General features: G+C 46.1%; 1 protein-coding gene across 1 annotated transcript in view; it reads right to left on the bottom strand.

Annotated features, from left to right (window-relative positions):
• Positions 1 to 26,215, bottom strand: part of TMBIM4 (transmembrane BAX inhibitor motif containing 4) — a 56,016-nt gene that overhangs the window by 17,459 nt on the left and 12,342 nt on the right. The gene's annotated exons all lie outside the window — the stretch shown is intronic.

Raw genomic sequence — 26,215 nt, 5'->3', positions numbered from 1 at the left:
GGGAAAGGGTACGTGGATATGGAATCACACGTGCTTGCCCGTTGATGGTTTTGGGGAGATCGGACCCTCAAAAGGATCCGTCGCCCCTTCAATTCATAGTGTTGAAAAAAAAAGGAGTCCAAAGGAACAGGACTCAGAGGTGTGCCTCCTTGAGACACTAAGCATAAACTGGAGTCTCTGGTAGCCAGTGTCAGGGTGTATACGATGGAGGAGGAGCTAACTTTTTTTTCACGTTTTCTTAGTGTCAGCCTCCTGGCGGCAGAAGCATACACCCACAGTCCTGTGTCCCCCAATGAGGCGAAGGAGAAAAATAATTATTTCTGCATTGCTATATTCTAAGAGCTATAGCATTTTCATTTCTCTGCTGATGAAGCAAAATGGTGGCTTGTTTTTTCTGGAACAAGGTGACGTTTTTAGATATACCTTTTTTTACATTTGACTTTGATTGCATTTTATTCCACTTTATTTGGCATTATGATGAAAAAGCATAGTGTTTTTTTTTTTTTTTTTTACAGAATTCACTGAAGTGGTTAATTAACGTGACAGTTTTAGAAGTGGTGTTGTTCCGGACCTATCGATACCAAATATGTGGTTTGTTTTTTAGCATACAATTATCTATTTATTGGTTTATTTTTTCATTTATTTTTACTTAGTCCCTCTATGGAACTTAAAACTTTGATTACTCTGATGATCACTGCTATAATGCACTGCATTAGCACAGCAATGCGTTATACCGGTCTGTGCTGCACTGACAAATAGCCTTTGCGTACCAATGCGTTCCAATAGACAGTAATGCGGCGGTTTTTTTATGAACTCGATCTGCAATCATCCGCATGCGCATGACTGCGCATAATTGACGCCGCAAAAAATGCAACATGTTGCGTTCGCCGCACACAGCGAAACGACGCATGCATACGTATCCGCACGAGGACGCATGTATGTCCCTGCATAAACCATGTTAAAGATATGTGCGCATGCGGATCAAACGCTGCGCACAGATACGCATATGTGAACAAGGCCTTAGACCATGCTCCAGCAGCTGAAAGATTAAGTCATGAAGACTACAGGTTACCATGGCAACGATGAGGCCCTCCGATGATGTTGCAGGGGTGCCGATCATATGGGAGTGTGGGCACCGCTCCTGACAGTGATTACGCGGACATAGCTCCTGTGCCTACACGATAGCCATGAAGTTACGTCATTTTGCTGAACCCCTTCCTGACCATGACAAACTTACGGTAAGTCATATGTTATGAAGAGGTTAAAAAAAGAAAAAGGGGTTGTGCAGCACCTTCCTCTTCCACCTGGGTGTAGAGAGGGGTTTTTGCATGCAAGACAGTTGCCTTATGTCCACAAATCAGGCCTGTCGAGTCGGTAAGCCAAATCACCAACTGACATTTTCCTGACCCCGACTCCACAGCACTGCCTCAGTACTGAGCATGTACATACCCCGACCCCACAGCACTGCCTCAGTACTGAGCATGTACATACCCGACCCCACAGCACTGCCTCAGTACTGAGCATGTACATACCCGACCCCACAGCACTGCCTCACTACTGAGCATGTACATACCCTGACCCCACAGCACTGCCTCACTACTGAGCATGTACATACCCGGACTCCACAGCACTGCCTCACTACTGAACATGTACATACCCTGACCCCACAGCACTGCCTCACTACTGAGCATGTACATACCCTGACCCCACAGCACTACCTCACTACTGAACATGTACATACCCCGACCCCACAGCACGGCCTCACTACTGAGCATGTACCTACCCCGACCCCAGAGCACTGCCTCACTACTGAGCATGTACATACCCCGACCCCACAGCACTGCCTCACTACTGAGCATGTACATACCCCGACCCCACAGCACTGCCTCACTACTGAGTATGTACATACCCCAACCCCACAGCACTGCCTCACTACTGAGCATGTACATACCCCAACCCCACAGCACTGCCTCACTACTGAGCATATACATACCCCAACCCCACAGCTCTGCCTCACTACTGCGCATGACCCCACAGCACTGCCTCACCCCTGAGCATGTACATACCCCAACCCCACAGCTCTGCCTCACTACTGCGCATGACCCCACAGCACTGCCTCACTACTGCGCATATACATATCCCGACCCCACAGCACTGCCTCACTACTGAGTATGTACATACCCAGACCCCACAGCACTGCCTCACTACTGAGTATGTACATACCCAGACCCCACAGCACTGCCTCACTACTGAGTATGTACATACCCAGACCCCACAGCACTGCCTCACTACTGAGTATGTACATACCCAGACCCCACAGCACTGCCTCACTACTGAGTATGTACATACCCAGACCCCACAGCACTGCCTCACTACTGAGTATGTACATACCCAGACCCCACAGCACTGCCTCACTACTGAGTATGTACATACCCAGATCCCACAGCACTGCCTCACTACTGAGCATGTGCGTAAAGTGCAGCACAGATTAATCTCCACTATAAGCCGAGATTCTTAGATCAAGAACAGAACAGACATTTATAGGACATTACATAAGTTCCTCAAATTATTAATACATTTACAGCACATCCTGCACTACTACTGAACAAAATTTATTATATATTTCAGGAGTCGGTCCATTTCATATCGGCTCCACAGCCCTGCCAGGAATCATTCTGCACATATCCCATTATTTGACAGCGCAGTAAACCTCATTTTCAAGATCTATGTTCTCAGGGGATGGAGACTATAGTTTAGCTCTAAAGGCTGGAAACCTGTCCTGACCCAACATGGATCACAGCTGAGAGTTTGGTGCAATGTGTCAGAAAAGGCTATCCTCTGTGAACAAAACACATCAGCATTTTCCATTAACAAATAAAAGGCAAAGTAAATGGCAGTGAGATCAAACAAAAGGTTAATCTGCAAGTTACAATGGTTTTCCCATGAACAAAGTGCATTTTAATCAGATCTGGAAATAATAAATTTCCGCAATTGGATGTGTTTAAATAAAATGTTCCTGTGCTGAGATAATCTTAGAAATGTGCCCCTGCTGTGTACTGTGTAATGGCTGTCTGACCGTACAGGGACATGGTCTGATCAAACCACAGCTCTTGGGAAGGGGATGGAGCAAAATAGTATACAGATAGGATCGCAGCTGATGCTGTGCGGTCCTTTCTGTGAGGTAAAAAAATGCCATAAATCAGCTGAGAAAAGCTCAGAAAAAAAAAAAGTTACACACTTTCCTGTGAGTGTCAGAGGGAGCTCACTGATGGATTCTCATATAAAGAGGTCAGCCACTTGTCTTGTTGGTCAGTTTGTGAGGAAAACTGCACCAGCGCTTCAGCCCATAAAATGGCTGCTGGTGGAGGGAAGTGTGACCAGGCTTATCCATTATTCTCCTGAAAACATATTTCCATTGTGAGGCGTTTTACAACTGGAGGAGGCCGATAGACTGGTCTGGTTACATGTTCCTCCACTAGCAGCTATTTTATAGACAGAAATGCTGTTCAGTTTGGGAGAAAATTGTACTGACAAGAGAAAATGGCCGACCTCTTTACCTGAAAATCCATCAGTGAGCTCGTTCTGTCAGTTGAACAGGAAAGTGTGCAACTCTTATCTGGGTTTGTAAAAACAACTCTTATCTGTGTTTTACAAAGCTTCTCTCAATTAATTTATGGCTACAGACTACATTAACCCCTTCATGACCCAACCTATTTTGACCTTAATGACCTGGCCGTTTTTTGCAATTCTGACCAGTGTCCCTTTATGAGGTAATAACTCAGGAACGCTTCAACGGATCCTAGCGGTTCTGAGACTGTTTTTTCGTGACATATTGGGCTTCATGTTAGTAGTAAATTTAGGTCAATAAATTATGCGTTTATTTGTGATAAAAACGGAAATTTGGTGAAAATTTTGAAAATTTCGCAATTTTCACAATTTGAATTTTTATTCTGTTAAACCAGAGAGTTATGTGACACAAAATAGTTAATAAATAACATTTCCCACATGTATACTTTACATCAGCACAATTTTGGAAACAAAATTTTTTTTTTTGCTAGGAAGTTATAAGGGTTAAAATTTGACCAGCGATTTCTCATTTTTACAACGAAATTTACAAAACCATTTTTTTTAGGGACCACCTCACATTTGAAGTCAGTTTACGGGGTCTATATGGCTGAAAATACCCAAAAGTGACACCATTCTAAAAACTGCACCCCTCAAGGTGCACAAAACCACATTCAAGAAGTTTATTAACCCTTCAGGTGCTTCACAGCAGCAGAAGCAACATGGAAGGAAAAAATGAACATTTAACTTTTTAGTCACAAAAATGATCTTTTAGCAACAATTTTTTTGATTTCACAATGGTAATAGGAGAAACTGAACCACGAAAGTTGTTGTCCAATTTGTCCTGAGTACGCTGATACCTCATATGTGGAGGTAAACCCCTGTTTGGGCGCACGGCAGGGCTTGGAAGGGAAGGAGCGCCATTTGACTTTTTGAATGAAAAATTGGCTCCACTCTTTAGCGGACACCATGTCACGGTTGGAGAGCCCCCGTGTGCCTAAAAATTGGAGCTCCCCCACAAGTGACCCCATTTTGGAAACTAGACCCTCCAAGGAACTTATCTAGATGCCTAGTGAGCACTTTAAACCCTCAGGTGCTTCACAAATTGATCTGTAAAAATGAAAAAGTACTTTTTTTTCACAAAAAATATCTTTTCGCCTCAATTTTTTCATTTTCACATGGGCAATAGGATAAAATGGATCCTAAAATTTGTTGGGCAATTTCTCCACAGTACGCCGATACCTCATATGTGGGGGTAAACCACTGTTTGGGCACACGGCAGGGCTCGGAAGGGAAGGCGCGCCATTTGACTTTTTGAATGAAAAATTATCTCCATCGTTAGCGGACACCATGTCGCGTTTGGAGAGCCCCTGTGTGCCTAAACATTGGAGCTCCCCCACAAGTGACCCCATTTTGGAAACTAGACCCCCCAAGGAACTTATCTAGATGCATATTGAGCACTTTAAACCCCCAGCTGCTTCACAGAAGATTATAACGCAGAGCCATGAAAATAAAAAATAACTTTTCTTTCCTCAAAAATGATTTTTTAGCCTGGAAATTCCTATTTTGCCAAGGGTATTAGGAGAAATTGGACCCCAAATGTTAAGAGGGGAAACACACAAGCGCTAATCCTAAACCCAAGGTCCCTAGCAGCTGGAGTCAGAGCAGGTAAGTGCCAATCCTGCTATAAAGGTACTACAAATAAAAGTTACAGCTGAACCGCGCGTAAAGGGACCAGAAACACATGTAAAAATAAGCAAACACTCGTACAACCAATAGAAATGGTACCTAGGGGGCTTATAGAGGCTGGACAGAACCAACCAAGAAGCGGACAGAACCGCGAGGATCCACCCGGGGCCACTGTACAGGAGCGACTCAATTACCTGCACTAGTACTGTGGTGGGCCCCCTACCAGATCTAAAGTATCAGATGAAAAATACTATTCTACAAGGGGACAAAATTATAGGGGAACATTTACCGGCTGTCCCAAAATTTGTGTTTAGGAAGGCCAACTCTCTAGGCAGCCTAATAGCTCCCACTATTAAACGACTATTAAACCATCTGCTGAGCAGAAGCTGCAAATGGGTACCCATAGAGGTAGTAGGCCGGGATTCACACCCTGTGGCAGGTGCTACGGTTGTAAAAATACCGCTTTTAGTAAAACGTGCCAGTACACATTCACGGACTCGGACTCTCTGCATGAATTTACCATCAAGGAGAGCATTTCTTGCTTGTCCACAAAAGTAATTTATCTTATTGAGTGTTCGTGCAGGAAGTTGTATGTGGGCCGCACCAAGAGACCACTCATGGTGCGGATCAAGGAGCATTTGGTTAATATCCAAAAAGGTTTTGTGGGCCACCCCCTCTCACGACATTTTAGCGAGAAACACGACAGATCCATAAAACACATGCGTTTTCTCGGGATCCATAAAATACAACAAAATATGAGAGGGGGTAATAATACAATCTATGTCCAGGATTGAATCGAAATGGATATTTTCCCTCAACTGCCTTGCACCCAAGGGCCTTAATCATGGGCTGGAACTATTTGCTTTCTGACTATTGTGGGGGTCACACACCATTTTTTTCCACCCAACCATTCATTATCCTGAGCGCACCCACTTTACTCTTCCCCTGGTGATTCTGGGGGAGTATTTCAGGTGGGGCCATTGTATGGGGACTCCTTCCTCGAATTTCCTGTACGGGTGCATTTTATTAACGAGCAAGGGACATTGTTCTTATTTTTACTTTGATACATGCACTTTGCATCTTTTATTATTATATATTTATTTCCTAATATTTTCATTCTATTTTATATTACACTATTTTGAATTTTAAAGCTTATTTATTAAAAGATGTTTTTATTTCATTTTATCATATTTATTTATTCACCTGTTTATGAATATTGTTTTCCTCTCTGCCCTTCTAGTAAACAAGATTCATCTAGTACACCCACACGCTGCTACGATCATTTGCATTATTTGCATTATTCATTTATTTATTTATCGATTACCCTCTTTTTCGTTATCTCTAGGTGGGTGGCTCGGTCTCATAGGGTTAAACAGGGTTAAGTGGGGGCTGTTTGGCACTATACCTTTACATTCTGCCACCACTCTCATATATGGGCAGTCCAGATTACTGGGGATAGGGGCGGTTCGTTTTTTTGGGGGGTTGATCCACAGGGCTCCTACATAAATCATCTGAGCACCCAGGGACCGGTAACCCTGACGAAGGAGGACGTAGTTCCTCTGAAACGCGTTGGTTAATTCTGGTCCCAGTACCGCTCCGTAGCTATGACGTCACACGCTGAGTCTTCTGTCGGCCATCTTCCCCCCGCTCGTATCCAGGGACTCCACCGGCCGGGGCTTTCCCTGGCTCTACGTAGCTACTGCACAGCGATCCTGTGCCTGCTCCCCTGTAGGTTCGCCTGTGCGTCCAGTCCTTTCCTGTATCGGGGCTTCCCTGCGCATCACCCACGTGCATTTATCCATTGTCACACCCACCTCTCGGTGCAGCGCAGCGTCGCAGCCCCTCCAGGTTTGCTGGCCTGCACGGTGTTCCATCCACCTAGTTCCGGGCTCTTTACCACAGAACTACATGTGCGCTCATCTTGCTGACGCCGCTGCATCTATGTTCTGGTAAGTCCGCTATCTTCACACATTTGTGTTTTTATTTGTATTTATCATCTGATACTTTAGATCTGGTAGGGGGCCCACCACAGTACTAGTGCAGGTAATTGAGTCGCTCCTGTACAGTGGCCCCGGGTGGATCCTCGCGGTTCTGTCCAGCCTCTATAAGCCCCCTAGGTGCCATTTCTATTGGTTGTACGAGTGTTTGCTTATTTTTACATGTGTTTCTGGTCCCTTTACGCGCGGTTCAGCTGTAACTTTTATTTGTAGTACCTTTATAGCAGGATTGGCACTTACCTGCTCTGACTCCAGCTGCTAGGGACCTTGGGTTTAGGATTAGCGCTTGTGTGTTTCCCCTCTTTTTGTTTCTTATTTGTCGGTGCCCACACACTACAGCAGCTTTTCCATGGCCATCCACGCCTTATGGATGGATAGGTACCACAGAATGTCTTTTATCAAAGACAAATTTTCCTTTAATGGTCCATCTCCCTCTGAATCTATTAAAACCAGGGATCTATTGAAATCCCTAGAAAAATTGCTTCATATAGAAATGAGGGACATGTGGGAAGTCGCTTCACTTGAGAAGTACGCCCAAGCCCACATTGTCCCAAAAGGTTTAATTATATACAAAACTCTAGCAGGGGACTTTGGAGACCCCACTATACAACAAGAGTGGGACAGTTTGTTCAAATCCTTCTCATTTAGAACATTACAATTTATTATAGATAAACGAGTAGCAAATATTGACAAAACAAGTCGTTTAATCGAACAAACTTTTGAACAACTCCATAATTGTAACCTCTCTAAGAGCACACAGGACCTGGCTGATAGTATTCTATATAGACTTAAAGAAAAGGAAATTCTAAATAAAAAAAATCAGGAAATTCCAAAGAGATAACGTACCGGAGGAAATATATTTGAATTATGCCACCACAACTAGGTCTGGTGACACATCCTCAATAAATACCCTGCAGAAATCTGAAGAACTTATAGTGCTGGATGAGTATAACGTAACACCTACACCGGAGGAAATAGACCTTTCTTCAGTATTTTCCACATATGCTGAGTCTAATTCTACACAGTATACTCCGGTACTCACACGGAACAAGACCCACCTGGGGTCAGCAGCTACCTCTAACCAAAATAGAGATCAAGATAATATCTTGGAGATCTCAATATATCCTAGTACACCCCTTCATGGAGACTTAAGTACACATGAGGATAATACCCTGAGCCCTACAGTCCCTACGGATACCACCAATAGATTTTTTCCATTGTCTTTGGGTGGAGACGGTACCGTACCTACTACTACACAAGTGGCTCAAGAACCACATAGTGACCTAGAGTATGTATCCCCTCAAGTCAGATCTATGGATAAAGTGAGAAGGGGAACCCATAGAACACAAACTGGTAGGAATATTAATGAAGTCCTAGTTCCTGGATCTCATAAGAATACATTACTCAAAAATAGATCCAAAACCACCAGGCCTGATAGAAGTAAAGGGATGGGTACTATACCTAAAAATATGACAGCACCTAAAACCCGTCCACCACCGAATCAGGATTTTTTTCGGGCAAAACCTACAAAACAAAAAGAGGTAGGAGGGGGAGGAAACTCACCAAAGCGAAAGTGAACCCAACACTTGTCAACCCACAAAAAATATTTAATTTGAGCTCACATGAACTTACAACCAATGAAATTTCACTTCTCCAGAAAGGGCTCAAATTTGCCCCTACAGTCAAAAGTAAATCTTTTGACTTGTATATATGTATGAAGAAGTATCTGAGGAACTTATCTATAAAAAAGTATTTCTTCAAGAAGGAAAATATCACCACAAGCCCTACGAATCAGGACCCCGGTAAATATATCCATACATCTCTGGCTAACCCCTCCTCATTTAATCCTATCCAGGAACAGTCAGAGGCCTTTCTTACCTTTGATAAACTAGTCACTAATGACATTAGAAAATTACAAAAGAAGAAGTCCAGGACTATACCCCAAAATTTGAACCATCAAGAAAAGAAAGCCATTAAAGATCTACTAGAGAATAATGACATCATTATTTGTCCAGCGGATAAGGGAGGGGGTATTGTCATTTTCGATCGCAGCACATACCACCAGGAATCTGTCAGACTTCTTAATGATAAGGCTACTTATAGAAAACTGAAAAGTGACCCTACAGTATACTATATTAAAAAAATAGGTATTAAGCTTACCGTTAATTATGTTTCCAGGAGTCCATACTGACAACACCCTGGAGGAGGTCCTCCTCCCCCTTTGCTGGGACAGGAAACACACGAGAGTTCAAAAGGGCATGTCCCACCCCCAATCCTCAGTGTTGTAACAAGAACCACCTCATAGACATGCAGAAAAAAATACTTTTTTAATAGATATAGATATATAGAGATATAGAGATATAGAGATTATATATATATATATACACATACACACACACATTAGATTAGTCATAAACATATTTACTCATATGTTAAAATAACATGCATACATTTTATACCAGAACATAATACATCTTATGTCAGGCATCATACATAGAGGATCTCAGTACTACAGGGAGGGAACTACCAGTGCTGTCAGTATGGACTCCTGGAAACATAATTAACGGTAAGCTTAATACCTATTTTCCAGGACGTCCCTCCTGACAGCACCCTGGAGAGTACCAAAGCACCTCCTTAGGGTGGGATTACTGCCTGGAGAACCCTTCTCCCAAATGCCGTATGTTGACCAGACAGAACATCAAGTTTATAGTGTCTACAAAATGTATTAGCACTAGCCCAAGTGGCTGCCTTACAGATCTGCTCAAGAGATGCACCTGCTCTCTCAGCCCACGAAGTAGCTATCCCTCTAGTAGAATGAGCGTGAAGACCCCTTGGAGAAGGAAGCCCTTCAGACTGATAAGCCTCGGAGATCACCGAAGTGATCCAACGAGCAATAGAAGCTTTAGAAGCCTTCTTACCCTTATTCTTCCCTCCAAACAAAATAAACAAATTCGGGTCGATACGCCATGAGTTGGTGGCTGCTAAGTAGTCTAGAACCGCCTGTCTGACATCGAGGGAATGAAGGGCTCGTTCTTTCTCATTAGCCGGATTATTACAGAAGGATGGTAGCACGATCTCCTGATTTCTGTTTTTTACTGACCCCACTTTTGGAATAAAGGAGGGATCCAATCTAAGAACTAGACTATCTTCTCTAATCTGAAGGTAAGGGTCCCTAATACATAGGGCCTGGATTTCCCCCACTCTTTTAGCCGTAGTAATTGCCACTAGGAATGCTGTTTTACGAGTGAGTACAGAAATGGGCATATTTTCGGCCGGGGCGAAAACATCTTTACAGAGGAATCTGAGGACCAGATTTAGGTCCCAGGATGGCGAGATCTGTCTAATAGTAGGGCGCAACCTCTGGGTGGCTCTGATAAACCTGACTATCCACGGGTGAGATGCTAGGGGGTAGTCAAGAAAAGAACTAAGTGCCAAAATCTGCACTTTCAGAGAGCTAGGTTTGAGACCTTTATCAAACCCGGCCTGCAGGAAGTCTAAAATTCTAGGTAAGTCGGGAGCACCTCCCGTAACCTCAGACCTGCCACCCTCCAGACAGAAACGTCTCCAGATCTTCAGGTAAATTGCCGATGTGACTGGCTTTCTGCTGGATTTTATAGTAGAGATCACCTGATCCGATAGCCCTCTAGCCTTCAGGATGCTCCTTTCAGGATCCATGCAAAGAGATGGAGATTTTCTGGGCTTGGGTGATACACCGGACCCTGATGGATTACATCTGCTCTGAGAGGAAGCTCTACTGGGTTCTCTACTGCCAGATCCAGCAAGAGAGAGAACCAGCTCCTTCTCGGCCAAAATGGTACAATCAATATGACCCGAGCCTGATCCTCCTTGATCTTCTTGAGCACGGCTGGAATCAGTGCTAGAGGCGGAAATGCATAAGAGAGAGGTTCTGTCCACTCCTGGCTCAGAGCGTCTATCCCTTCTGGGAGATCTTGAGGGTTCAGCGAGAAGAATCTTGAGACCTTTGAGTTTCTCCTGTTTGCAAATAGGTCTATACTGGGAGTTCCCCAGTGAAGACAAAGATCCTGGAAGACCTCCAGATCGAGTTCCCACTCTGTTGCAAACACTCGTCTCCTGCTCAGATAGTCCGCTATGGTGTTTTGCGAGCCTTCTAAGTGGACTGCAGAGATGGATAGAACCGAATCTTCTGCCCAGCGGAATATTCTTCCCGCCAGCTCCTGAAGCGGATAGTGTCTTGAGCCTCCCTGATGTTTCAGGAACGACACCGCTGTAACGTTGTCGGATAGTATCCTGACATGACAATTTCTGAGGGTGTGTTGGTTCCTTCTTAACGCCTCCCAAACGGCATACAATTCTTTGAAGTTGGAGGAGTTGTGAATGATGTCTGCTGGCCATCTCCCTTGTAGGATCCTGCCCTTCAGGTGGGCACCCCAGCCTCAGGCACTGGCGTCTGTAGTTATCACTACATAGGGACTGGTAGACCATAACACCCCGATTCTTAGCTTCTCTGGTTGACTCCACCAGAGTAGAGATCTTCGTACTGGATACGTCAGCTTTAAAGAACTGTCCAGAGAAGACTGACGACGGTCCCACGTGGAAAGGATTAACCTCTGCAGAGGTCTTGAATGGAACTGAGCCCATCTTACACACGGTATGCAGGCCGTCATCAGACCTAGTACCTTCATGGCCGTTCTTATCGATGCTCTGCGTTCTAATAGAAGCCTGATCTGGATCTGGATCGCCTCCAACTTGTTCTCGGGTAGCCGGGATATCCTGTTTCTTGAATCCAGACATACTCCCAGGAAGATCTTTTCGCACTCTGGATTCAGGTCGGATTTCTGCCAATTTATGATCCATCCTAATCGTTCCATCAGTGTCACCGTTCGGGTCCTGTGATCTGACAGAATCTCTGGTGTACTTGCGATCAGGAGAAAATCGTCTAGATGTGGAACTATCTTGATCCCTTGGTTTCTCAGGAAAGCGACAATTTCTGACACCAGCTTTGTAAATACCCGAGGTGCCGAGGCAAGTCCGAACGGAAGACACTGGAACTGGTAGTGACAGGTCCCGGACGGCAGCGCCACCGCAAACCTCAGAAGTTTCTGAGATGATGGGTGAACAGGGACCTGATAATAGGCACTCTTGAGGTCGAGAGTGCACATCACAGCGTCCCGATCTATTAAGAGGATTGCAGAGCGAATGGACTCCATGCGAAACCTCTTGTACCTGACCCAGGCATTTAGAGGTTTCAAGTTTATTATTGTGCGTGAGTCGCCGGAGGGTTTCATTATAGAAAATAGGGAAGAATAGTGACCCCGACCTACATCTAGAGATGGTACTGGGATTATGACCCCTGAGGAAAGCATGTCCTCTAGGTCTAACATCATGGGAGAGCCCTGCAAGACTATCGTAGGACCGATGTATCTGTCCGGAGGAGGAGAGGAAAGCTCTATGCTGTAACCTTCTGACACAGTCCGAAGAACCCATTGATTCTGGGTGATTCGGGCCCAATTCTCCACAAAGTGGCGGAGCCTTCCACCTATAAATGTGGCGTCATTGTGTCTTAGGCTTTGAAGATGGGCTAAAGAAGAAATTCCTGCTTCTATTGCCCTGGTAGCGGGAACCTCTACTGAATCCTCTGTTGGATCTTCCTCCCCTGTAATCAGATTGTCTCCTGAAGGGGAAACCTCTCCGAAAGGACTGACCCTTTTTTGGTTTGTCCTCTGGAAAACCTTTCTTTTTATCCGAGGCTGACTCTAGGATGGTATCTAGAGAAGGTCCGAAAACCCTAGCCCCCGAGAAAGGAATAGAACATAATTTGGTTTTTGAGGCATTATCCCCTGACCAGGATCTTAGCCATACTGCCCTTCTAGCCGCACTGGATAGGGAACCATTCCTAGCTGAAAATCTGACCGATTCAGCCGACATGTCGGATAGGAAGGCCGTAGCAGATTTCATTATAGGAAGGGAGCTTAATATATCGGCCCTGGGGGTCTTATTGGAAAGGTGTTCCTCCAATTGACTCATCCACAGATACATAGACCGGGCTACCGAGGTAGCTGCTATGTTGGTCTTAATTAGGGCTGCAGAGGATTCCCAAGCCCTTTTAAGCAGTATATCAGCCTTCCGATCCATAGGATCCCGCAAATTTGAAGAGTCCTCAAATGGAATGGCTGTCTTTTTGGCAACCTTTGCCACCGGAACATCAACCTTGGGAATCTCTTCCCAAAGCTTGACTTCTTCTAGCTCGAAAGGTAAGCGAGCTTTGAAGTCCTTAGTCAAAACCAGGCGACGTTCTGCCTCCTTCCACTCCTCCAGTATCATGGCCTTGATATGCTCGCTCACTGGGAAGACAGTCTGTTTACGTGACATGAGTCCACCAAACATCAGATCCTGCCTGGATTGAGGCTTTGAGGTCTCCTCGATCTGCATCGTGGATCGCACCGCCTGCACAAGTTCACTCGTATCCTCAGCCTGGAAGAGGTATTTTCTCTGGTGGTCCTGACTCCCCGAGGGAAGTTCCCCTTCCTCTTCTGAGGAGAAGTTATCGGAGGCAGACAGGTCCTCCGAGCTATATTCTGGCTCCTTATTGTTTCGTTCCCTTCTGGCTCTCTTACGGCTGGGAACTGGGCTGGACCTTTCCACAATACTGGATAAAGAAGCCTGGACCTCTTCCCGTATTAGGGACCTCATTTCTGATAGAAGTGTCGGCTGTTCGTCTTTCATAACCTTGGAAGTGCAATCTGCACACAAGGTCTTTGTATGGGTGTCCGGGAGCTTTACGTTGCATATAGGACATCTATATGACTTCGCAGCTGATTTGCCGGATTTCTTAGCTTGAGGAGGGGGGGCAGCGGGGGTTCCCTTATCCTTAAACGATATAAGATAGGGAGAAGTAATGGGAAGCCTGAATAGTATGTGTGAGTGAATAGGGGGGACAGCGCACTGCGCACTCACCCCATCCTCTGCTGTTGTACTTTCCATGATGATTCAGCAGGTCCCCGCAGCGTCCACGCTGGATTAGGAGCGATTCGGCTGCTTGTGCGTCCCACGCTGGAGCGCACACACTCTCCCCGCACCTCTACCTCGTCACCGGAAGTGACGGGATCAGATGCCGCGAAACCGGAAGTGACGCGGTTCCCTTGAACTTCCGTTGAAAGACGCTCTGCCAGACGCCGCAGCGCTCTGGATGCTGCCCGCGTGGAACCGCGTCGCGGCCGAGAGCCTCCCCCCGGGAGGAGCGGCCGCAACAGGAACTTGGCCTTCCTGTTCTTTGGAGCAGAGGGACCCCCCTCCGGAGGGTTTCTGCCCTGAGCCTCTTGACAGGGGGAAGGGTATTGGACGAGCCGCACGATCCCCCTGAGCTCCGGTAAGCCAGTACAGCTTCTCTCGTGCGTCCCTAGCAGGGACAGGAAAAACACTGAGGATTGGGGGTGGGACATGCCCTTTTGAACTCTCGTGTGTTTCCTGTCCCAGCAAAGGGGGAGGAGGACGTCCTCCAGGGTGCTGTCAGGAGGGACGTCCTGGAAATTACAAATCTTATGCCTGAAGGGTCAGTCTCTTGGTATTTTAAACAAAAAAGAATTCCAATTTGTGTTCAACAAGGATCCTAGTGTAGCCATTTTTTACCACATCCCTAAGATCCACAAGAGTCTCACATGCCCCCCAGGTAGACCCATCATCTCAGGTATTAATAGCCTTACATCTAACCTGTCACGATATGTTGACACGCATTTGCAGAAATGCATGCATCTTATACCGGCATATCTTAAGGATACTGGCCATATCCTGCGAATCCTTAAGAAGGTCAAGTGGAAGCCTAACTATATCCTAGGCACCTTAGACATAAAATCACTATATACAGTCATTGACCAAAAGATGGGCTGCCTTATTGCAGGCCAGTTTCTTCAGCTATTGGGGACATACCCAGAAACACAGGTGTCATTCATTGAGGAATGTATTGACTTCATCCTTCAACACAATTACTTCCTATATGAAGGGGACTTCTTTCTACTAGTTTGTGGCACGGCTATGGGCACACGTTTTGCGCCCAGCTATGCCAACCTGTTCGTAGCCAAGTGGGAGGAGTCTCATATCTACACTAGCGGAAACTTACGTCCAGGGCTAATCCTCTGGCATCGATTCATTGTTCATTGATGACGTGCTTTTCGTCTGGGATGGCTGGCCCCAAGAATGATTTGGACCTATTTATTTCCGGCCTGGACAATAATAACTTCGGATTGGAATTCACACCAACAATCAGTACTACAGATATTTATTTTTTGGACCTATATATATATATATATATATATATATATATATATATATATATATATATATATATATATATATATATATATATATATATATATATATATATACAGGACTCACAATTGCTGACGAAATGCTATCGGAAAAATGTGGATTCCAACAGCTTCATTAACATCTCGAGCTGTCACCTACCTGTGTGGCTCACAAACATTCCCAAAGGCCAATATACCAGGATCAGACGGAATTGTACTACCCTGGAGGACTTCAATAAGGAATCGGAAGTCCTGACCCAACAATTCCTGGATAAGGGCTATCCATGCCCGTTATTGGAACAAGCAAAGCAGGAAGTGAGAGCTACCTCAAGAAATTCCTTGCTACATGGAGAGAGACCTATGAATTAAGTTAATCCCAGCATTGGGAACCAAATCCAAAAATTGCCATTCATCACGCAATTTCATGCTGACCATACGGTGTTTAGGTCCATCATCCGGAAGCACTGGTCTATTCTACAAGGGGACAAAATTATAGGGGAACATTTACCGGCTGTCCCAAAATTTGTGTTTAGGAAGGCCAACTCTCTAGGCAGCCTAATAGCTCCCACTATTAAACCATCTGCTGAGCAGAAGCTGCAAATGGGTACCCATAGAGGTAGTAGGCCGGGATTCACACCCTGTGGCAGGTGCTACGGTTGTAAAAATACCGCTTTTAGTAAAACGTGCCAGTACACATTCACGGACTCGGACTCTCTGCATGAATTTACCATCAAGGAGAGCATTTCTTGCTTGTCCACAAAAGTCATTTATCTTACTTAGTGTCCGTGCAGGAAGTTGTATGTGGGCCGCACCAAGAGACCACTCATGGTGCGGATCAAGGAGCATTTGGTTAATATCCAAAAAGGTTTTGTGGGCCACCCCCTCTCACGACATTTTAGCGAGAAACACGACAGATCCATAAAACACGTGCGTTTTCTCGGGATCCATAAAATACAACAAAATATGAGAGGGGGTAATTTAATACAATCTATGTCCAGGATTGAATCGAAATGGATATTTTCCCTCAACTGCCTTGCACCCAAGGGCCGTAACCCCTTAGCGACCGCCGATACGCCTTTTAAGGGCGGCCGCTAAGGGTACTTAAACCACAGCGCCGTTAATTAACAGCGCTGTGGAAAAAGTCAATAGCGCCCCCAGAGGCCGATTTTCTCCGGGGTCTCGACTGCCGGGGGTAGCCGAGACCCCAGAGAACATGATTCGGGGGTTTTTTAACCCTCCCCGCATTTGCGATCGCCGGTAATTAACCGTTTACCGGCGATCGCAAAAAAAAAACAAACAAAAAAAAAAACGCGATCTCTTTTTAATTTCTCTATCCTCCGATGTGATCGCACATCGGAGGACAGAGAAAAGGGGTCCCAGGTGGCCCCCCAATACTCACCTAGCTCCCCCGATGCTCCTCGTGTCTCCCGGTGGGCGCCGCCATCTTCAAAATGGCGGGCGCATGCGCAGTGCGCCTGCCGGCCGGCACTGGGAGAATCTTTGGGGTCTCGGCTGCCGGGGGTAGCCGAGACCCCAAAGAGCATGATCGGGGGTCGGTATTACCGACCCCTGTTTTGCGATCGCCGCAAAAAAAAAAAAAAAAAAGTAAAGTGTAATTCTCTGTCCTCTGATGTGATCGCACATCAGAGGACAGAGAAATAGGGGGATTCGGGGACCCTAGCATACTCACCTAGGTCCCTGGATCCTTTTGCTGCTCCTCCTGGCCGTCGGCCGAAGAAAATGGCGGGCGCATGCCCAGTGCGCCCGCCATCTGTCTCCATCTGCCGGCCGGCAGGAGAACAGCAGTTGGGGCTAAAATTAGGGTTAGGGGTAGGGTTAGGGTTAGGGGTAGGGCTAGGGTTAGGGCTAGGGTTAGGGCTAAATTTAGGGTTAGGGTTGGGGCTAAATTTAGGGTTAGGCTTCTTTCACACTTACGTCGGTACGGGGCCGTCGCAATGCGTCGGCCCGACATACCGACGCACGTTGTGAAAATTGTGCACAACGTGGGCAGCAGCTGAAGTTTTTCAAAGCATCCGCTGCCCAATCTATGTCCTGGGTAGGAGCGGGCGGAGTTACGGCCACGCATGCGCGGTCAGAAATGGCGGATGCGACGTACAAAAAAACGTTTCATTGAACGTTTTTTTGTGCCGACGCTCCGCCAAAACACAACTGATCCAGTGCACGACGGACGCGACGTGTGGCCATCCGTCACGATCCGTCGGCAATACAAGTCTATGGGCAAAAAACGCATCCTGCGGGCACATTTGCAGGATCCGTTTCTTGTCCAAAACGACGGATTGTGACGGAATGCCAAACGACGCAAGTGTGAAAATAGCCTTAGGGCTAGGGTTAGGGTTGGGGCTAAAGTTAAGGCTAGGGTTGGGGCTAAAGTTAGGGTTAGAGCTGGGATTAGGGTTAGGGTTTGGATTAGGGTTGGTATTAGGGTTAGGGTTGGCATTAGGGTTACGCTTGGGATTAGGGTTAGGTTTGGGATTAGGGTTAAGGTTAGGGTTGTGATTAGGGGTGTATTGGGATTAGGGTTAGGTTTGAGGTTGGGGTTGAGATTAGGATTAGGGGTGTGTTGGATTTAGGGTTTTGATTAGGGTTATGGTTAGGGTTGACATTAGGGTTGTTTTGGGGTAAGGGTTGTGATTATGGTTAGGGTTAGTGATTAGGATTATGGATCAGGTTGGGATTAGGGTTAGGGGTGTGTTGGGGTTAGGGTTGGAGCTAGAATTGGGGGGTTTCCACTGTTTAGGTACATCAGGGGGTCTCCAAACACGACAGCCAATTTTGCGCTCAAAAAGTCAAATGGTGCTCCCTCCCTTCTGAGCTCTGCCGTGCGCCCAAACAGTGGGTTACCCCCACATATGGGGCATCAGCGTACTCGGGATAAATTGGACAACAACTTCTGGGGTCCAATTTCTCTTGTTACCCTTGTGAAAATAAAAACTTGGGGGCTACAATATCTTTTTTGTGGAAAAAAAAAATATTTTTTATTTTCACGACTCTGCATTCTAAACTTCTGTGAAGCACTTGGGCATTCAAAGTTCTCACTACACATCTAGATAAGTTCCTTGGGGGGTCTAGTTTCCAAAATGGGGTCACTTGTGGGGGGTTACTACAGTTTAGGTACATCAGGGGCTCTGCAATCGCAACATAATGCCCACAGACTATTCTATCAAAGTCTGCATTCCAAAAAGGCGCTCCTTCCCTTCCGAGCTCTGCCGTGCGCCCAAACAGTGGTTTACCCCCACATATGGCGCATCAGCGTACTCGGGATAAATTGGACAACAACTATTGCAGTCCAATTTCTCCTGTTACCCTTGTGAAAATAAAAACTTGGGGGCTACAATATCTTTTTTGTTGAATGCCCAAGTGCTTCACAGAAGTTTATAATGCAGAGTCGTGAAAATAAAAAATATTTTTTTTTTTCCACAAAAAAGATATGGTAGCCCTTAAGTTTATATTTTCACAAGGGTAACAGGAGAAATTGGACTGCAATAGTTGTTGTCCAGTTTGTCCTGAATACGCTGATACCCCATATGTGGGGGTAAACCACTGTTTGGGCGCACGGCAGGGCTCGGAAGGGAAGGCATGCCATTTGGCTTTTTAAATGGAAAATTAGCTCCAATCATTAGCGGACACCATGTCACGTTTGGAGAGCCCTTGTGTGCCTAAACATTGGAGATCCCCCACAAATTACCCCATTTTGGAAACTAGACCCCCAAAGGAACTAATCTAGATGTGTGGTGAGGACTTTGAACCCCCAAGTGCTTCACAGAAGTTTATAACGCAGAGCCGTGAAAATAATAAATACGTTTTCTTTCCTCAAAAATAATTATTTAGCCCAGAATTTTTGATTTTCCCAAGGGTTACAGGAGAAATTGGACCCCAAAAGTTGTTGTCCAGTTTCTCCTGAGTACGCTGATACCCCATATGTGGGGGTAAACTACTGTTTGGGCACACGTCGGGGCTCAGAAGTGAAGTAGTGACTTTTGAAATGCAGACTTTGATGGAATGGTCTGCGGGTGTCACGTTGCGTTTGCAGAGCCCCTGGTGTGCCTAAACAGTAGAAACCCCCCACAAGTGACCCCATTTTAGAAACTAGACCCCCCAAGGAACTTATCTAGATATCTGGTGAGCACTTTGAACCCCCAAGTGCTTCACAGACGTTTACAACGCAGAGCTGTGAAAATAAAAAATCATTTTTCTTTCCTCAAAAATGATGTTTTAGCAAGCATTTTTTTATTTTCACAAGGTTAACAGGAGAAATTGGACCCCAGTAATTGTTGCGCAGTTTGTCCTGAGTATGCTGGTACCCCATATGTGGGGGTAAACCACTGTTTGGGCACACGTCGGGGCTCGGAAGTGAGGGAGCACCATTTGACTTTTTGAATACAAGATTGGCTGGAATCAATGGGGGGGCCATGTTGCGTTTGGAGACCCCTGATGTGCCTAAACAGTGGTAACCCCTCAATTCTAAGTCCAACACTAACCCCAACACACCCCTAACCCTAATCCCAACTGTAGCCATAACCCTAATCACAACACACCCCTAACCACAACCCTAACCCCAACACACCCCTAACCCTAACCACAACCCTAATTCCAACCCTAACCCTATGTGCCCACGTTGCGGATTCGTGTGAGATTTTTCAGCATCATTTTTGAAAAATCCACGGGTAAAAGGCACTGCGTTTTACCTGCGGATTTACCGTGGATTTCCAGTGTTTTTTGTGCGGATTTCACCTGCGGATTCCTATTGAGGAACAGGTGTAAAACGCCGCGGAATCCGCACAAAGAATTGACATGCTGCGGAAAATACAACGCAGCGTTTCCGCGTGGTATTTTCCGCACCATGGGCACAGCGGATTTGGTTTTCCATAGGTATACTTGGTACTGTAAACCTGATGGAACACTGCTGCGGATCCGCAGCCAAATCCGCACCGTGTGCACATAGCCTAATTCTAAAGGTATGTGCACACGCTGCGGAAAACGCTGCGGATCCGCAGCAGTTTCCCATGAGTTTACAGTTCAATGTAAACCTATGGAAAACAAAAATCGCTGTACACATGCTGCAGAAAAACTGCACGGAAACGCAGCGGTTTACATTCCGCAGCATGTCGCTTCTTTCTGCGGATTCCACAGCGGTTTTACAACTGCTCCAATAGAAAATCGCAGTTGTAAAACTGCAGTGAAATGCGCAGAAAAACCGCGGTAAATCTGCCATAAATCCGCAGCGGTTTAGCACTGCGGATTTATCAAATCCGCAGCGGAAAAATCCGCAGAGGACCAGAATACGTGTGCACATACCGAAACCCTAACCCTACCCCTAACCCTAGTTCTTACCCCAACCTTAGTGGAAGAAAAAAAAAAAATCTTTATTTTATTATTGTCCCTACCTATGGGGGTGACAAAGGGGGGGCGTCATTCAGTATTTTTTTTATTTTGATCACTGCGATAGGTTTTATCGCAGTGATGAAAATGCACTTGAAACGAATCTGCCGGCTGATTCGGCGGGCGCACTGCGCATGCGCTCGCCATTTTGGAAGATGGCGGCGCCCAGGAAAGAAGACGGACGGACCACGGGAGGCTCGGTAAGTATGATGGGGTGGGGGGAGCACGGGGGGGTGGATCGGAGCATGGGGGGGGTAAATCGGAGCATGGGGGGGGTGGATCGGAGCACGGGGGGGTGCATTGGAGCATCGGGGGGCGGTTGGAGCACGGGGGGGGTGGTTGGAGCACGGGGGTGAGCGGACAAGAGCACGGGGGGGGAGCAGACAGGAGGATGGAGGGGAGCGGAGCAGTGTAAAGGACAGATCAGAGGGCTGGGGGGGCAATCGGTGGGGTGGGGGCACATCAATGTTTCCAGCCATGGCCGATGATATTGCAGCATCGGCCATGGCTGGATTGTAGTATTTCACCAGTTATAATAGGTGAAATATTACAAATCGCTCTGATTGGCAGTTTCACTTTCAACAGCCAATCAGAGCGATCGTAGCCACGGGGGGGGGGGGGAAGGGGGGGTGAAGCCACCCCCCCCTGGGCTAAACTACCACTCCCCCTGTCCCTGCAGGTCGGGTGAAATGGGAGTTAACCCTTTCACCGGATCTGCAGGTACGCGATCATTCTGTGACACAGCATATGCGTCACAGGTCGGATTGGCACCGACTTTCATGACGCATACGCTGTGTCACAGGTCGGGAAGGGGTTAAAGTCAGGGAGTGCTGCCCATAGCAGCAGACCATGTGGCCATTATGGGTTCTGTGAGTTGAGGGAGCTCTGTGCCGTTTCACAGTATCTGCATCCTTAACAAGGTTTCAACCATTGTATCTGTGTCTCAGTGCAGGTGGTGCAATGAAGTCACTACATTACGCCTGCTGCATAGTGCACAGACTGAAGCGATGCATCAGAGGAACAGGGGTGAAGCATCCTACTGTGTGTGGGAGCAATCACACTATATAGGGAGCATCCTACTGTGTGTGGGAGCAATCACACTATATAGGGATCATCCTACTGTGTGTGGGAGCAATCACACTATATAGGGATCATCCTACTGTGTGTGGGAGCAATCACACTATATAGGGATCATCCTACTGTGTGTGGGAGCAATCACACTATATAGGGATCATCCTACTGTGTGTGGGAGCAATCACACTATATAGGGATCATCCTACTGTGTGTGGGAGCAATCACACTATATAGGGATCATCCTACTGTGTGTGGGAGCAATCACACTATATAGGGATCATCCTACTGTGTGTGGGAGCAATCACACTATATAGGGATCATCCTACTGTGTGTGGGAGCAATCACACTATATAGGGATCATCCTACTGTGTGAGGGAGCAATCACACTATATAGGGATCATCCTACTGTGTGTGGGAGCAATCACACTATATAGGGATCATCCTACTGTGTGTGGGAGCAATCACACTATATAGGGATCATCCTACTGTGTGTGGGAGCAATCACACTATATAGGGATCATCCTACTGTGTGTGGGAGCAATCACACTATATAGGGATCATCCTACTGTGTGTGGGAGCAATCACACTATATAGGGATCATCCTACTGTGTGTGGGAGCAATCACACTATATAGGGATCATCCTACTGTGTGTGGGAGCAATCACACTATATAGGGAGCATCCTACTGTGTGTGGGAGCAATCACACTATATAGGGATCATCCTACTGTGTGTGGGAGCAATCACACTATATAGGGATCATCCTACTGTGTGTGGGAGCAATCACACTATATAGGGATCATCCTACTGTGTGTGGGAGCAATCACACTATATAGGGATCATCCTACTGTGTGTGGGAGCAATCACACTATATAGGGATCATCCTACTGTGTGTGGGAGCAATCACACTATATAGGGATCATCCTACTGTGTGTGGGAGCAATCACACTATATAGGGATCATCCTACTGTGTGTGGGAGCAATCACACTATATAGGGATCATCCTACTGTGTGTGGGAGCAATCACACTATATAGGGATCATCCTACTGTGTGTGGGAGCAATCACACTATATAGGGATCATCCTACTGTGTGTGGGAGCAATCACACTATATAGGGATCATCCTACTGTGTGTGGGAGCAATCACACTATATAGGGATCATCCTACTGTGTGTGGGAGCAATCACACTATATAGGGATCATCCTACTGTGTGTGGGAGCAATCACACTATATAGGGATCATCCTACTGTGTGTGGGAGCAATCACACTATATAGGGATCATCCTACTGTGTGTGGGAGCAATCACACTATATAGGGATCATCCTACTGTGTGTGGGAGCAATCACACTATATAGGGATCATCCTACTGTGTGTGGGAGCAATCACACTATATAGGGATCATCCTACTGTGTGTGGGAGCAATCACACTATATAGGGATCATCCTACTGTGTGTGGGAGCAATCACACTATATAGGGATCATCCTACTGTGTGTGGGAGCAATCACACTATATAGGGATCATCCTACTGTGTGTGGGAGCAATCACACTATATAGGGATCATCCTACTGTGTGTGGGAGCAATCACACTATATAGGGATCATCCTACTGTGTGTGGGAGCAATCACACTATATAGGGATCATCCTACTGTGTGTGGGAGCAATCACACTATATAGGGAGCATCCTACTGTGTGTGGGAGCAATCACACTATATAGGGAGCATCCTACTGTGTGTGGGAGCAATCACACTATATAGGGAGCATCCTACTGTGTGTGGGAGCAATCACACTATATAGGGATCATCCTACTGTGTGTGGGAGCAATCACACTATATAGGGATCATCCTACTGTGTGTGGGAGCAATCACACTATATAGGGATCATCCTACTGTGTGTGGGAGCAATCACACTATATAGGGATCATCCTACTGTGTGTGGGAGCAATCACACTATATAGGGATCATCCTACTGTGTGTGGGAGCAATCACACTATATAGGGATCATCCTACTGTGTGTGGGAGCAATCACACTATATAGGGATCATCCTACTGTGTGTGGGAGCAATCACACTATATAGGGATCATCCTACTGTGTGTGGGAGCAATCACACTATATAGGGATCATCCTACTGTGTGTGGGAGCAATCACACTATATAGGGATCATCCTACTGTGTGTGGGAGCAATCACACTATATAGGGATCATCCTACTGTGTGTGGGAGCAATCACACTATATAGGGATCATCCTACTGTGTGTGGGAGCAATCACACTATATAGGGATCATCCTACTGTGTGTGGGAGCAATCACACTATATAGGGATCATCCTACTGTGTGTGGGAGCAATCACACTATATAGGGATCATCCTACTGTGTGTGGGAGCAATCACACTATATAGGGATCATCCTACTGTGTGTGGGAGCAATCACACTATATAGGGATCATCCTACTGTGTGTGGGAGCAATCACACTATATAGGGATCATCCTACTGTGTGTGGGAGCAATCACACTATATAGGGATCATCCTACTGTGTGTGGGAGCAATCACACTATATAGGGATCATCCTACTGTGTGTGGGAGCAATCACACTATATAGGGATCATCCTACTGTGTGTGGGAGCAATCACACTATATAGGGATCATCCTACTGTGTGTGGGAGCAATCACACTATATAGGGATCATCCTACTGTGTGTGGGAGCAATCACACTATATAGGGATCATCCTACTGTGTGAGGGAGCAATCACACTATATAGGGATCATCCTACTGTGTGTGGGAGCAATCACACTATATAGGGATCATCCTACTGTGTGTGGGAGCAATCACACTATATAGGGATCATCCTACTGTGTGTGGGAGCAATCACACTATATAGGGATCATCCTACTGTGTGTGGGAGCAATCACACTATATAGGGATCATCCTACTGTGTGTGGGAGCAATCACACTATATAGGGATCATCCTACTGTGTGTGGGAGCAATCACACTATATAGGGATCATCCTACTGTGTGTGGGAGCAATCACACTATATAGGGAGCATCCTACTGTGTGTGGGAGCAATCACACTATATAGGGATCATCCTACTGTGTGTGGGAGCAATCACACTATATAGGGATCATCCTACTGTGTGTGGGAGCAATCACACTATATAGGGAACATCCTACTGTGTGTGGGAGCAATCATACTATATAGGGATCATCCTACTGTGTGTGGGAGCAATCATACTATATAGGGATCATCCTACTGTGTGTGGGAGCAATCATACTATATAGGGATCATCCTACTGTGTGTGGGAGCAATCATACTATATAGGGAGCATCCTACTGTGTGTGGGAGCAATCATACTATATAGGGATCATCCTACTGTGTGTGGGAGCAATCATACTATATAGGGATCATCCTACTGTGTGTGGGAGCAATCACACTATATAGGGAGCATCCTACTGTGTGTGGGAGCAATCACACTGTATAGGGAGCATCCTACTGTGTGTGGGAGCCATCATACTGTACAGAGGGTTGTGGGAACATCATACTGTGTAGGAGCCAAACTGTATAGGGAGTTGTGGCAACATCATGCTGTGTGGGTGCCATCATATTGTATTGGGAGTTGTGGGAACATCATAATGTGTAGGAGCCATCATACTATACAGAGATTTGTGGAAACATCATACTGTGTAGGAGCCATCGTACTATACAGAGAGTTATGGCAATATCATACTGTGTAGGAGCCATCATACTGTGTAGGAGCCATCATGCTGTATAGGGAGCTGTAGGAATATCATGCTGTATAGGGGGGGGGTCACTGGGACCTCATAATATAGGTGGTGGCATAACTCTGAAAAGTGGAAGTCACAGTGGGGATCTCATACTCTATGTGAGGGAACTGTGAAGACATCACACTGTGTTGGGGGCATCATTTTTTGCTAGGGCCTTTGTGGGGTCATCATACTGTGAAATTTGGAGGTACTGTGGGGGAATTCATTTTGGAGGTATCAAGCAGTTTGTTGGATGCATTCTCCATCGGGGACATAAGAGGACTGATGAGAACAGTAAGGTTCTTCGATTTAGACAAAAGTACTATGTAAATGTCAATACATGGGAGGCATGCCCTTCTGTGACTGCAGCTATGTGCTGTGACTACACCTACTCTTTTTGTAGGAGGGAGGAGAGCCTAATTAGGACTTTTGCTATGGGGCCCAATGATTTC

This window comes from Ranitomeya imitator, chromosome 4 (assembly GCF_032444005.1).
Source record: "Ranitomeya imitator isolate aRanImi1 chromosome 4, aRanImi1.pri, whole genome shotgun sequence".
Taxonomy (NCBI): Eukaryota; Metazoa; Chordata; class Amphibia; order Anura; family Dendrobatidae; genus Ranitomeya; species Ranitomeya imitator.
This window is presented reverse-complemented; position numbering and strand designations above follow the sequence as displayed.